At 35.3% G+C, this 15,388-nt stretch overlaps 1 protein-coding gene across 1 annotated transcript in view; it reads right to left on the reverse strand.

Annotated features, from left to right (window-relative positions):
• The window catches only part of LOC122804926 (C-X-C chemokine receptor type 1-like), a 522,524-nt gene that overhangs the window by 402,242 nt on the left and 104,894 nt on the right, over positions 1-15,388 (reverse strand). Inside the window, exon 2 of the mRNA XM_044075143.1 lies at positions 13,376-13,469. The gene's annotated coding sequence lies outside the window, so the exon portion shown is untranslated. The remainder of the gene's footprint in view (positions 1-13,375; positions 13,470-15,388) is intronic.

Here is a 15,388-nt window from a genome sequence, read left to right on the forward strand (position 1 = left end):
GGTTTGTAAGGTAAGCACCTTATCCATTATGCCAACTTTTTTTTTTTTTAACTGATGAATGCATTATCTTAATTTTCTGGTCACATTTACTGCTACCACTGTTGAGTCACAGTGGTGCACAACTGGTTTTGCTAATGCTTTGAATGGAAGCAATTTACATACGGGTTAAGTGTTTTTGTTTGCTGTGTAGGGGATTATATGTTTGCCAAATTAGTCAATGCTATGAATCTATTTGAAATTAGCCATGAATATGAAATTAGGAAAGAACACTGTAATGATCCTCACAGAAGCTGTCTCACGCATTTTTACACACATGCACACAGGCACATGAGTGCACATACACACACACACACACACACACACACACACACACACACACACACACACACACACACACATACACACACACACACCCAAACACACACACACACACACACACACACACATAGACACACAATTGCTTTTTTGCAAGGGAGAGAAATTTGGTACATTACTTAAATTCTTCTGTATGTATTTTATTTTTCATTTTTGAAGAAAATTTAGTATGAAACTGTTGGACCGGTATGCAGTGCAGTGAAACAAAGGCTTATGCATAAAACTATTTGGAAGGTGGCAGAGGATGGACTGAGTATAGTGTTGGGTGTAGCTCACAAAGGTAGATATTGGTATGCACATCAGAATGTATGAAGTGTACAGTGGCATTGTGTTAAAATTCCATGCTTGCATGTGTGTACAAAAGCCCTGTCAGGGACAATGTGTGATACTGCAGACAGTTGAGAGGTATGTACAGCACAGATAACATCATATCTTGGTGTAGACATGAGAAAAAATACATAAATGAGGAACTGTTTCCACAGACACAAAACACACCATTCATGCCATTTTTAAAAATGAACTGCAATGAGCATAAGGCTGCCATTAATATAACACACAGATGCAACCTATTTCACCATTGCAATTGCTTAACAACAGCTCCTTAAAAAGTACTACTATGTAAAACAGTAAAACACCCAGTACAATGCTGAAAGGTAAAGCATTCACACTGGTTTTATTCTGCAATAGGTGAACCCTAGAAAAAAAATAAGAGAAAGTCTTGGAAAATAGTTTCAGAATGTCAAAAGAAGGTCTATCTTCATAGTTTCAGCTAGGAAATAAATAATTTCACTAAAAAATACACACAACAGTTATCATTATGGCAAGTGATACTTTAATTGCAATGCATGCAAAATAAAACCAGAACACTAAATTATGACAAAATTACTTTATGAAAACTTTTCTAATTAATGTTATGATATAGTTGTACTTTAATGCTTTTCCATGGCTTCTCTCTTGCAAGACATGTCTAAATGATGTTCTGCACATGTGTTTAGCATGGATGTATTGCAATGGTATACTCAGGCATACTCTTTGTACTCTGTAGAGCATATTTTTTTCTGAACACCAGTTAGAAACACTGGAGCTTTATCAAGCCATACAAAATGTACAACAGTCTAAATTAATACCTCTAATAACATATATAAAAATTGCTTGCAAAGAGAAAGAAAGAATTTGCTAATCAGCATGCAAAGTTTTGAGTAATAATAATAAGCATTGTCATAGTATAATATTTTATTTACTTAAAATCTGGGTATTTGCACAGTTCTGAACACCTTTTATCTCTTCCCGTCCTCCTTTGAAGGGTGCATGTGGTGTGCAAAACATTGGTTTTGGATGCAGTAGTTGACATTTTGTGTTGCCCCCCCCCCCATACTCCAAGATAATTATATATGCCATCTATGTGTTTGCATCCTCCCCTAACCACCCAGTCTCACACCGTCTTATCATTGCATTCCTTTTTCTGCAGGCTCTGGCTCACCCTTTACACTCCCCTTCCCTCCTCACTCAATCTCTCAGACCTGTTATAACATGCTTAACTACCTCACTTCATCTCAACTCCAAATACATATCCAACTGACTTACACCTAGCTTCCTCTCACTGCCACATATACTACTCACTCAGTCTCCTCTCTTACTCCTCTATCTTCCCCTTCCATCCCATTAGCCCTTCTAGCTTGTTCCACCTTCATGTGGAGCTTCTGCTTTATATCTGCTTGAGTTTAGTGCAATATCTGTATACAGGATTTAGACATATGAGTTTAGAATAGTATCCGTTTGAGGTTAGTACTATCTGTACATACATCCTACCTTTATTCCTAGCCTTTAGTTAGATACTGGTATATATGTTCATTACTATGTTTCATATTGCATGTATAGCTAATGATTGCTGCAGTATGTATTATTTGCTATTGTATGTATATTCAATTGTTCTTCATGTACTCTGCTGCTCATTCATTGTTCTGTGAAGCTTTTTTCCCTGTGACTCTGCTGAAAAAGGACCTATGTCCAGTTGGAATTTCCCGCTGAAAATAAATAATAAATAATAATGGGTAAGGGTGTAAATCCTTCCTTAGTATAACTTCAGTTTTGGTTGGCTATTTAATATGTTTCAGTAACTTATTACATATTACTTATACATATTAAAGTGGGAGGTATATAAGCAATTACTCACCATCAGTAAGCTGTTCATTCCTCTTATGCATTCTTACAATTAGCTTCAGTATTCATATCTCCCAGACAAAATGATCACACCTTAATTTGGATATCATGTCCCAGTTTATTTACAGCTGCTCTGGTGCCAGCAATAAAACATGTGTATACATTTATCTGTCTGTAATGATTTAAACATACTAATACCTAAACTAATTAATGTCAATGAAAGAAGATCTAAACTCAGAAATATCAACAAAACTGAAGTTATACTAAAAAAGGATTTATAGCCTTTCCCAACTGTTGTGCAACCTCAGAACTGGTGTATATAATTTGCAGGGGTTGCAACACAAAATACCAACAAATCTAATTGCATCCAAATGCAATGTTTTTACAGGCTAACAAACTCCCCTGCACCTCCCATACCCTGCTAATTATACATACCAACTCCAAGGTTGCATAGCAGTGAGGAAAGGGTAGAAATCTTTCCTTTGTATAAATTCAAAAATTTCAATATTTTTGGGTTTAGATATTTATGAGTTTATAAACTTTTGAGTATTTTTGAGTTTAGATTTTTTTTTTGGTAATATTAAGTGAGTTTTGATCATTTTGAGTATGTATATATATATATATATATATATATATATATATATATATATATATATATATATATATATATATATATATATATATTGTTTGTGTCTTTCGGCTTTTCCTGGTTAGGGGTCACCACAGCGGAACTCCGGTCTGCTAATGATTGGTAGTGGATTTTTACGTACCGGGTTACCAGCCCTGATGCAAACCTTCAACGAAGGCACGCCCCATTCACATATGCCTCCACACAGAAGACGCTCTAGCTGAGAATCGAACGGGACAACGTCTTGCTATGAGGTGACAATGCTAACGCAGCACCACCATCGCAGTATATAGATATATATATACAAAATATGTCAGCTTAAATTCTGTACATATTATTGCAAAAACAATACATAGTTAAACCAATAACATAATAAATAGAATACGATCTTTGTGGAGAAATAAGAACAACAAATGAAGGAAAGGGCAACAAAACCTTGGTACAACATATCTGGTAACTGAAAGGCAAGCATGGAATGTGATAGAATGTTAAGGAAGGGTGGAATTTCAAGATACACAGGAGAAAGAAGAGGAATCATGGGTAAATAAAGTGTTATTACTCTCTGTAGATGCAGTTGGTAAGACATCATCTAGAGTACTGTGGGCAGTTCTAAACACCTCATTAATATTAAAAATACTGACAAAACTGACGCAGTTCAGAGAGAAGGAAATACAAAAGTGGGCTATCTTTAACACAGACCACAACAATTCAGTAAAATTGCCTAAAATATAGATAACTGAAGGAAAAGGGACAGGAGGCTATACAACAAAACCTACAAGTAAGTTATGGAAATCTAGAAAAGTTCTTGTAGCTGCCATCATTTAAACAAAGATATGTATGAAAGGTAGATGATAGTTCTCAAGATACAACATGAGTGGCTTGAGCAAGATGCAAATATAGACATATCTGTATCTATATTTATGAATATGAACTTATAATGAATTATTGCTAGTGAGTTCAGTCAAAACACAAAACATCAAACAAATTCATCAGAAATTACCATTAATCAACAACATTGTAAATGTAAACCAATAGGATATATTGTGAATAGAAAAAAAAAACAAAACAACTTTCATGTGGGAGGGCAACCCCCCCCCCCCGCACACACACATACCCCATGACATAGGGACTCCACCCTTCACCCCCAGAAATTAAATATACTAACCGAAACATGACGAAAAGGGAAAAGCCCAAGAATTATGTAATGGTCGATATAATGAACTTTGACCATTACCTAATTTGACCATCTGTGCCAGTGATGTAAAAACATCAGTGTTTCACCATGAAATGAAATGCATGCAGTGATAACTCAGATAACATTTTATATATACATATATATATATATATATATATATATATATATATATATATATATACATACAGAGAGAGAGTATATAAGGTACAGCAAATTGTGCCAAGGGTTCTAGGGGTCTGCCTGGTTAACGCATTTCAAATGAAAAAAATTGTATTTCATATATTTCAAAGAAAAGGTCCTGAATGTTTGAAACAACATTTCCTGAAATGCACTGATGTGAATTCCAGAATATACAAAGTAGTCATAATGTAATTCTTATGAGAAGTGGAAAGAAATAATAATAAACATGTGGCTGGTTAAATATGTTCAGTAACTTATTACATATTACTTATAATTATTAAAATGTGAGGTCCACCTGCCTTGAGAGTTGATGTTTGTTTCCATTTAATATAAGCAATTAGCTACCATCAGTAAGATGTTCATTCCTCTAATGTAGCTCTTACAATTAGCTAGATGGTATAACCATTTGTTGTCCCTAGAAACCTTTACAGCAGTCATTCTGACTCTCAGCTCTGTGGTTACCGTTATCATATTGTTTTAGTTTCTACTTGGACGGATGATTCCAATTTAGCCAGGCCACATGTTATTGAACAAAATTTTCCATAAAAAGAGGAACAGAACATCTGGACTTCAGAACATGAAAACAGAAAGTCATTATATGATTTATACATATTTTACAAAATATATTTAATAAATAATATAATTTAACAATTAAAATAGCAATTTCCCACTTGAGTATAACTTAACTTGTTAAGTTTCTCGAGTTTATTATTTAAAACTGCTTGTGTTGTGTGTTTGTGAGGTTGCTGAGGGTACTTAATTCTCAAGTTAAATTTAGGAGGCCTTTGTGGTTTAAGTAAGTTACTTTAATAGAGTCTGAGCTTATGTAGGTTTTTGTGTTTGATATGAACTTTGTGTGATTGGGTAATTGTTTTACAAAGTTTTGGAACTCATATAATGCATTCTCAGCACACAAAGGGTCAGCAGACAGTTAAACATTTTACAGAGAGGCAGGATACATCCAAATAGCAGTCCAAGGTCTGTAAATTATTTCTTACTGTAGCCCTGAGATATATTCATAGGATCATAGGATGATAGGAAGTTACTAGGCTAATGACCCTAGGGCCCTTACAAGCCTAGCCAAGTTTTATCCTTATTTCCATGATCAGCAACTATCACCTCTGTCCAAGGAACATAAGTGGAACCCTTGGGGTGAACTTACATTACCCATCCAATCGTCCAGACTGTGTTTGAAAAGGGCCAATGAGGTGCACTGTTTGACATCAAGTGGGAGTCTGTTCCAAATGAGTGGTAACCTCCGGAAGACAATTCTATCCCTCCAGCAGGTTCTATTAATGTCACATACCAGGTTAAGGCCAGTAGAGCGAGTAACCTGTATACCATTTGACTTACAGATACACAGCATTTCCAATAAAGCAGTGTCAAAGATTGCCTTATATGCAAGGCCAAAATTGCCTCTGAGCAGTCTGTATGAAACAGAATAACGTGACAGTGATTTCAGATGGTCCTCATAGGATAGATGTTGAAGACCTTGAATTATCCGTGTGAGGAACCTTTGTGGTCTCTGCAATTGCTGCAGGTACTTGGAAAGGTACATACCAAAAGGGGCATTGTAATCAATTATTGGCCTGAAGAGGGAAGAGTGCAGGTTATAACTTGTTTTTTTTTTTCTGGAGGCAATGCCCTTGCTTATGAGGTGAGCAGTATAGAATGCTCTTCTTACCACTGTGGAGACATGGTGATCAAAGGTAAGGTTGCTGTCAACCAGGTCTCTCACTACTGAGTGCATACTTAAGTTGCTGTTATTTATATAGTAGTTAACGGGAACATCACTCTTACCAAAAGGGATAATAATACATTTTTTGCATTAAGTTTAAGGTCAATGACTTTGGCATCAGTCATTTGTTTATGTAAGACCCTCTAGTAAGATGTTGACATCATTTGGAGATTCTATGACTGCTCACAGTTTGCAGTCATCAGCAAACTTTGTCAGCTACAGACCTTTAATTTTAGCTTGCACTTCAGAGAAATAGATTCCAAACAATAGAAGTCTGAGGACTGATCCCTGTAGAACACTACTGCTTACAGGTCTGCTGTTGGAGGTGTGGACAAACAGTAATAAATGTTGGATGCAGAGGGCATGTATAAGAAGTGAAAATGTATAGCAGATATATTTGTGTTATTTCTATGTATTTTAAATGTTGCTAACTTGGTGATAAGTGCACTTGCCTGATTCATTGGCAGTGTATGAGCTTTGTCTGGCTTCATCAAATGGCCTAGAACTGCACAGGATTCAAACACAGGCTGTGGGGCTTAAGGACTGGAAGGCATATATGCTCATGTCTTGTTGTATTGACTACTAAGGTATACTTTCTCAGGACACCTTCAGTTTGGAAAGTAAGCATTTTAAAGTGGTGTACATGATTAATTGCATAAACTGGACAAGTTCTTAAAACTACCTAGGTTACCATCACTTTACATGTTTTCATTTTATCTGTTATGGGAAAATTTGCTGCTTAAGGCTATAGATTTGTACAAGACTTAACATAAAATTGACTTTACTGTAAAAAAATATATCTTCCCTGCCTCTGAAAATCTTACTAGAAGCCACTGCAACAGGAAGATTACCAGTAAACTCTGACATTATTTGCAATCTATGCTGACAGAGTTAAAATACATTTTGACTTTCGATGTACAAGGCACTGGGTTGTGAAACTAATAAATTGCAGTAATGAGCATTATTTAAGGAGATCTTGTATTTGTTTATGTGTAAGAGGAAACATTGAGTGAGGTTACACTGACTAAAACATTTTGTGCCTTACTATCAACCACAAAGAACATGAGGGAACATTGGTCAAAGCAAGTACACTGCTGGAAACTATATCAGTTTAAGTGTTCTGTCACATGTGCATATAACACATTACTTGATAGTTTAGGTACTGCTATGTTCTCTGTCATATTATACTGTTTAATGCAGAACACATCTTAAAAAAAAAAAGAAATAGAAAAAAAACTTTGTAAACTTTTTGAAATAGCTGCATCCAAATAAATCTGCTTTATTCCTCAGTGACATCAGTAGAGGTATAGCATGGGCATGCATCCATAGACTTTAATGGGCACATCCATGCAGGTGTGGTGCTGCATCCATTAATATCTATGAGCACACTGTCACTCTATCCTTACATTGATGTTACTGAGGATTGATTTCGATGAAAATCGCAGTGATGTCAGTATGGCAAAATTACTGTTTTATGAAATGTTTTATTGAAAATAGGTCTTCTCTTATATTAAAAAAGATAGAGACAAAAATGCATCACATCTTTGTAGGCACCACATGAGATGGTGCAAGAGATAAGGTATAAAGTTGTGTAAAAATACTTTAAGAAAAAGGCAAGATAAGTAGATAATATTTTGGCTTAACTGTCTCTCCCCAAAAATGTTCAACATCTGAACTTAAAGCCACGAATTTCAGATGAGAAGATCACAGACATTTTGCCCCAAATTAGTATTATTTTAGAAAATGTAAACAACTTTGTGTAGCGCGTGTTTTGAGTTGTGTCTCTCAAACTACTTGCAATATAATAATGGTTTTAGTTTGCTATAAATAATCTCCTAAAGTCAAGTATCAACCCCACCCCTAATATATTGTCAATGAAACTAATGCCAGTGAAGCTAATATTTAAATGAGCACTTTATATATATTTATACGACATCTGCTTGCAGAATTGAGACATAACCACTCTCACCTTAAACAGCAGTACTAATCTGACAGATAACTTCTCATTTGAAGTAGCCTACATTATTGCAATGAAGAAATACTGCACAAAGTAAAATCCATTACAGTCACATCAGATAATATTCCTGCAGTATATCTTAAATTAGGAGGAGAAGGAATAAGCTACCCACTCTAATATTAATCATCAGATCTTTACAAGAATCATGTGTCCAAAAAATATGAAAATCCTCTTACATTATGCCAGTACATAAAGTGGTCGCTTCCAAAAACCTTTCAAATTATTGACCAACTGCAATACTCTCTTCATGTACTAAAAAGATGAATCCATCATCAAGTCCTTAATTTTCTGGTAGACAAATGCGGTAAATGGATACAATAGAAAGCCAAGCTGCATAAAGACCATTTAGAGGTTCTCACCTAAACTGCAGCTGGACCACTCACTGAAGTCCCATACATACTGTTCAATCAGATACCAGCAGAAATCAATGCCTTCCTCCTTCTTTTATCAACTGGAGCAAAGTAGCAGCATTAATCCCAAGCTGTAAAATGTATGCTGAGAATAAAAGTAGATTGGTATAGTAACAAGTAACTACTAAGAAAAACAAAAAAGTACTGAAGCTAACACAGCTGATGGTAAAACAATAAACTTTAATGCACACAAAAGAGAGTAAGCGCTTTCACGGTGTGCTCTCACCGCTTCATTAGACTGTTCTAAACTAGTAACAAATGCAATCAAATATCATAAGTTAATTAGTCTATTAAAGCAGTGATAAAAGCATCAATTATCTAAGAGAAAAATGTCACAACAAGGAAGCAGGCAAATGAAACATATAAAAAAGTTAAAATATATATATAAAAAATATGTACAGAAAACAATCCTATACTCAGTGTTTGAGAAGTCTAGCTTTTAAAAAAGGCTTAAGAGAGACAACTTCATTAAGACCTGGTATTTTATCAGCATTAAGAGACAGAATCCATTTTTGCTCTGCAGATTCTGTGCGATTCCTAAGATCTCCCCCTCTTAAACTCTTAGGAATGATCTCTAGCACAAGGAATTTAAAATGATGTTCCCGTCCATGGCACATAATATGCTTAGCAAGGGCATTGGTGTCCTTCTTGTTTCTAATGTCTCTCTGATGTTCCAGCAAACCAGGTCTTAATGAAGTTGTCTCTCTTAAGCCTTTATATTTTATCTTTTTTATATGTTTCATTTGCCTGCTTTCTTGTTGTGACATTTTTCTCTTAGATATTTGATGCTTTTATCACTGCTTTAACTGACTAATTAACTTATGATATTTAACTGCATTTGTTACTAGTTTAGAACAGTCTGATGAAGTGGTGAGAGCACACCGTGAAAGCGCTTATTCTCTTTTGTGTGCATTAAAGTTTATTGTTTTTTCAGCTGTGTTAGCTTCAGTACTTTTTTGTTTTTCTTATTAATCCCAAGCTGTCTCCCAAGAATCAATTTTCAGACTTTACAGTGATTGGTAATGTCTAGAAAGGTGAGCAAGTAATGTCCCTCTGTTCCTTTTCTCACAGGAGCAAACGTGAAGCACTAATCCCAATCTGAGTCCTGATAAGCAGTTCCTAGGCCCTCCATTGATTGGTAGTCTAGTACCAGATATTATAGATTTTAAAAGTAAGATAGAAAAGGGGGATTAATACTCTGAATATTGCAGTATGCACTAAGTGAGTGGGATGATAAGAAACAGAGGCTAACTCAAGCTTTAAGAGCTTAAGGGGAGAGCCTTCCAGTTTGATCTTTCAGGACCCATTAGAATGAGAAGATTAGGTAAGACTGACAGGAGCGTTCAAAGTCATATGTACAGTAGGGTCAGGAAGCTCAAAATCCACCAATTCAGTATAGTCACATACTAGCAGTTGTGTCACAGAACTTGCAGTTAAATACCCTAAATGGGAAGCCCTGCTATTTAGTTCCTCTCAGTAATTAGCTACGTTTAATGTTATATAAAATACTGTAAAAAAATACAAAAATAATAATGACACATAAAATACTACACCATTCCTGAAACACACAGCCATCAGTAATATAATGAGTCTGCATGTCCTCCCTGTGATTGCGTGGGTTTCCTCCGGGTGCTCCGGTTTCCTCCCACATCCCAAAGACATGCTATAAGTGAATTGGACACTCTAAATTGGCCCTAGGCATGAGTGCATGTGTGTGTGCCTTCCATGGAAGGTTGGGCACCGGGCTGACAACTCAACACTATAAAACTCTACTGCCAATCATCAGCGGACAGGTGATCCGCTGTGGCGACCCCTAACAGGGAAAAGCCGAAAGAAGAAGTAAAAACCTAAAAATGTCAGTCAAAGTAACGGCACATAATATAATCCAAAAATCCTACAAGATAAATAGAGACTACTTATACAAAGTAAGCATATCTAAACTTTGGAAAAGCATTCCCTTAACCATCAGTCAAAGAAACAAACATATTTTCTTTTAAAACCAATGGCAAACTACATCTAAATCATGCTATAATCTGCAATTGTTCTGAATTTCCAGGGTAAAAATACTGAAATACTTGTCTTACTGAAGTGAACATATTGTACTCCTCCCATAAGAAATGCATATATTATTGATCTCCTATCAACTTGTCTATCATCATGAATAATGATGCACATTACATTACATAAGCTTCAACAGTTTTGATGATCTGTACTGCTTAATAAAGTTGCTACATTTATACTATATTGGTAATATTGTGTAATGTGCTCCAATGTCACTTATTAAACATACTACAGTTTATATCGTTGTATTGTAATTCCTGTTTATTTCATTTTTAATGAATTTGATTATTTTCTCTACCTTGTCTAATTTTTGAGTTTGTCTAAACCTTGTTACATTGTACATCTAACCGCTTTTTGGGGCTTTTGTCGCCGGACCTCCACTGAAAATGGGTAGTATAACCCAGGTGTGGTTTCCTGGTAAACAAAACAAATAAATAAATAATAACCTCCGAGGTCACAATTTTCCAGAAAGAAAACAATAATTACTTTTCTTGTTTTATTAGCAAATTTGGTGAAAAGCACAATTTTTGAAACCAGTACTCAGAATAGTAGAAATAACTGCCCCTTCTTTCTCACACTGGTGAGCAGTGTGAAACAAGAAGGAAAGTTAAAAACATTTACCTGTCAGAGTGTGGTAATTGCATGTCACACTGCTGCAAGTTCCTTACTGATTACTGAAACTCAGGTGAAATAAAATTAAAAACAAATGGTACAGTTTTTTTTTAAAGTTATAAGGATAAAACACAGTACAGGCAAATTAGACAAGATTATTTTGCTATAAGCAACTGACCGCTTCTTGTCTCTTCCCATACTCTATATTAAAATTTACACTGTGCAGTATGTGTATTTTTTCCTTAGAACAAGCATGATTTAATTACTTAATTAATTCTAATTTATTTGCTTATCTAGTAAACCCAAGAAGGCTCTTAAAGGATTGATCTGGGAGTGCTGTATGGTTCACTGACTTGCTCAGAATCATACAACAGGCAAGCGGAGATTAAAGAAATCAAACCCAGGATTACAGGATGAAAAATCCTCAATTATCTGGTTTAAATGTCAGCTGCAGAAATTTGCATTTCTGCAGTAGTAAGATTCTCTCATCTCTATAACCATAGAATATTACCATATTAGTTACAGGAATTCATAGGTTCATAGGCTGGTACTAGGCTATCGGCCCTAGGGCCTATACAAGTCTAGCCATAACAATTCCCTGGATATTTCTTCCCACAGTATTTACTTCTCTGGACCCCTGTCTAGCAGGGCGACTGACATGATCCCCGGGGTGAATTTCCTATCTCCATCCAATCATCAAGGTTCCTTTTGAAGAGGGCCAAGGAGGCGCTCTGCTTGACATGTATGGGCAGTCTATTCTAGAGTATGGGGAGTCTCTGGATCAGGAACCTATCCCTCCAGCATGTTTTGTTCATTGTGATGACAAGGCTTCATATCTCTAAGACAAATAAAATTGTACACAGAAGTAAGTCAAACATTGTGTGTGTGTGTGTGTGTGTGTGTGTGTGTGTGTGTGTGTGTGTGTGTGTGTGTAAGCAATGACTGCCAGTGAAATAGTGCATTGTTTACATTAACAAAATTAGGTATTACAGAATTTTACAAACCAATAGTCATTTCAAAATGCGTAACGATTTCTGTGATATGTAAGTCAGGAAACAAATTCAAGATTATATGTATCAGACTAAACTTGTCTGCATCACTGAAAACCATTTTTTGATCAGTGATACAATTTTACAAATGGTATGGCTAGAAGTAGCTATTAACCAGTCAAAACGAAACACATTAAAATACATGCTATTTGGAGGAGGTTATAAAACTCACAGATTCATGATCCTTTTTTCTATGGGTACAGAATGGGGCTTAGCACCTCCAAAAACTGTTAAAGGTGCTGCTGTGAATTATTTCCTGGCAAATAAAATGTTAACATTATTTTCTTTTATATATATATATATATATATATATATATATATAGAGAGAGAGAGAGAGAGAGAGAGAGATAGATGTGTGTGTATGTGCACCATAAAAAGATAGATGCAACAATTAAAAAATATTAAACAAACCATTTAAAGATATGATGAAATTCATTAAAAATGCACACATTTTTATTATGACCAAAGAAAACCTTTGCTGATCACAAACACACTGTATTTATATACTATATACATAAGTCTGGGGTTATCATATATATATATATATATATATATGTATATATATATATATATATATATATATATATATATATATATATATATATTATAAATGAAAACTTTAAAGTACAGCATCCTGAGACAGCTTCTAGGACCAAACCCATAGATCAAAGCTGTATTATTTTAGTTTTTTTGTTAACCATGTAGATGGGCTGTTGCAGTACCCTTTTCAGACACCTTCCAGGCATATTGGTAAACTTGCATCAATAAAAAAAAAAATCATATAAAGTAATAACTACCTAACTGATAGTACCCTTTCAGCCCTGACCATAGAAGTATACAAAACAGTCATACAATATTAAAATTTTCACAGAAATAAAGAAGTCATGAACATTTTCCATAAATCCTTGTTAAGCTTTTGGATAATGTAACTTATTGTTTTTAGAACATACCTGTAATTTTGGACTTAGCTGGTCAGTTCCAGCTAATTAGTGAATTATTTCAACTTCTAGCTCTGGAATCTGGGATTCACTTGATTTCAGCTCTCTGCAAAGAAGCAAACCAGTGTGTATAAAAAAGAAAATAGCTGTACCTTCAAACAGTAAAAAGCTAGAAGAAGCTCTTCTCTTTCTACATCGCAACTTATCTTACCTCATCTCCTGTTGTGGTGTCTGTGCTAAGGAATGAGATGGAGAAACACTTGCATAATATTGCCCAAACAAAGGAACAGTGGTTTACATGAATATAAGGGGATGAACATGTATCTTGCTTCACTTTTTGTTCCAAGATAAGCCTCATATATTATATTACAGTTACTTTTCTCATGCATAGCCTGCCTGCTTATACGGGAAAAAAATTATTCTGACATGAAAAACATATGCACCCTATAAAATTAATATAACATTAATGCTTAGCAACTATCAAAATGTACTCCATGCTCCGCTTAGCTGTTTATATGCATATAAAATATCTGTCTATATATGTCACTTAAAACTTGTTCCAAATGCACAACTCTAGAAAATAAACCATCACTCCAGCTTTATGAAGGTCTGTTTGAATATAAACCTATAATAGTATAAAGCAGTAATTTCAGGGAACATACAGTATTTATTTATAATTTTGGTAATAGGGTTATAATGTATAATAGACAACATTTTAAATAAAAGGAATGGGACAAATAGAGCCAGTGCATAAGCTGCAGACATCACGCTTGTATAAAATATTGATGTATTCACATGAGTGAGTTAGATGTAATGGTCTCTGTCCAATGAACAATATCAACAGAAAAAGACATTGTGAACAGTAATAAAATCCAAATTCAACTTCAGCTTTATTAAGGTCCTTATAAACTAAAGACTATTACCGCAAAATATGAATAAAAAAAAACACAATAAAGAACTGCAGTAAAGTTCAAAGCCTGGGATAACTAAGATAAAATGTAAAGTAAAGAGAAAGAACATAATAACAGGAGTTGGACAGTGCAGTCAAGACTCAGATAAACAAGAATGACAGCATGAGGTTTAAACATTGCAGATTTGAAAAACAAATAACTATCATGGGTAAGGAGTGTGTTTTAAAGTATCAGCTTGGGATATATTTGCTAAATTGGAAAATGTACACTGATAGTCATAAAAAGTCCTTAAAAGAGAAGGTCAAAACATGACAAAGCATTATGGACAGACTCTGTCTTGTAATCCCTATTACATCATAAATAAAAACTGACATCCCCATTATGGAGTACTATGGCACAGTGGAAAAACCTTTCAAAACATTTCCTGAATTACACTGTCGTGCTGATGTGTAGCTCTGTCCTTGGGTAACTCAGCACTCCAGTTCCTGTTCAGAAACACAAACTGTTAGATCATTTCTGTACAACTGCATCACCATGGAGGTATATACCTCACGCAGTACATAGGTTCACAGGTGTTTACTAGGCTAATTACTACAAGGAGCTTTTTAAACCTAGTCATGCATCCCAAATCTCTGACAAGTTTTGGTACCCTTGAAATGTGTAAGCAAGAGCTTAGGAGATGAAACATTTACAAGTAGAGGCCTGGGAGATGAACCATTTACAAGCTGCCTCTGTCCATTAGAGACATAGGTGCCAAACCAGGAATGAATTTCCTGTTCCCCATCTAGCTGTCCAATTTGCACTTGAATTGGGTTAGGGATGAACTCTGCTTCACATGGATATACATCATAGTGTAGCAGTATGAAGATACAGGCTTGGGTTCCAAGACAGGACGGGGGAGTTGAGCATCTGGTTAAACAGCAGAGCCTCCCCACCCCATTGTAAAGTGGTTCAGCAGTATGAGGAAGCAGCATGTTTATTGCTGTAGGAAAGAGTGTCTCTACTAACGGGGCCTCATTACTCTGATGCTGATATGACAGCAGAGTGTAACGTTGTCCACTGCACCATGTGGCTCCCTGTTTCCCTGAATCAGGAGCACATTCCCTAGAGAATG

Source organism: Protopterus annectens, chromosome 6.part0 (assembly GCF_019279795.1).
Source record: "Protopterus annectens isolate FY-2018-M chromosome 6.part0, PAN1.0, whole genome shotgun sequence".
NCBI lineage: Eukaryota > Metazoa > Chordata > Ceratodontiformes > Protopteridae > Protopterus > Protopterus annectens.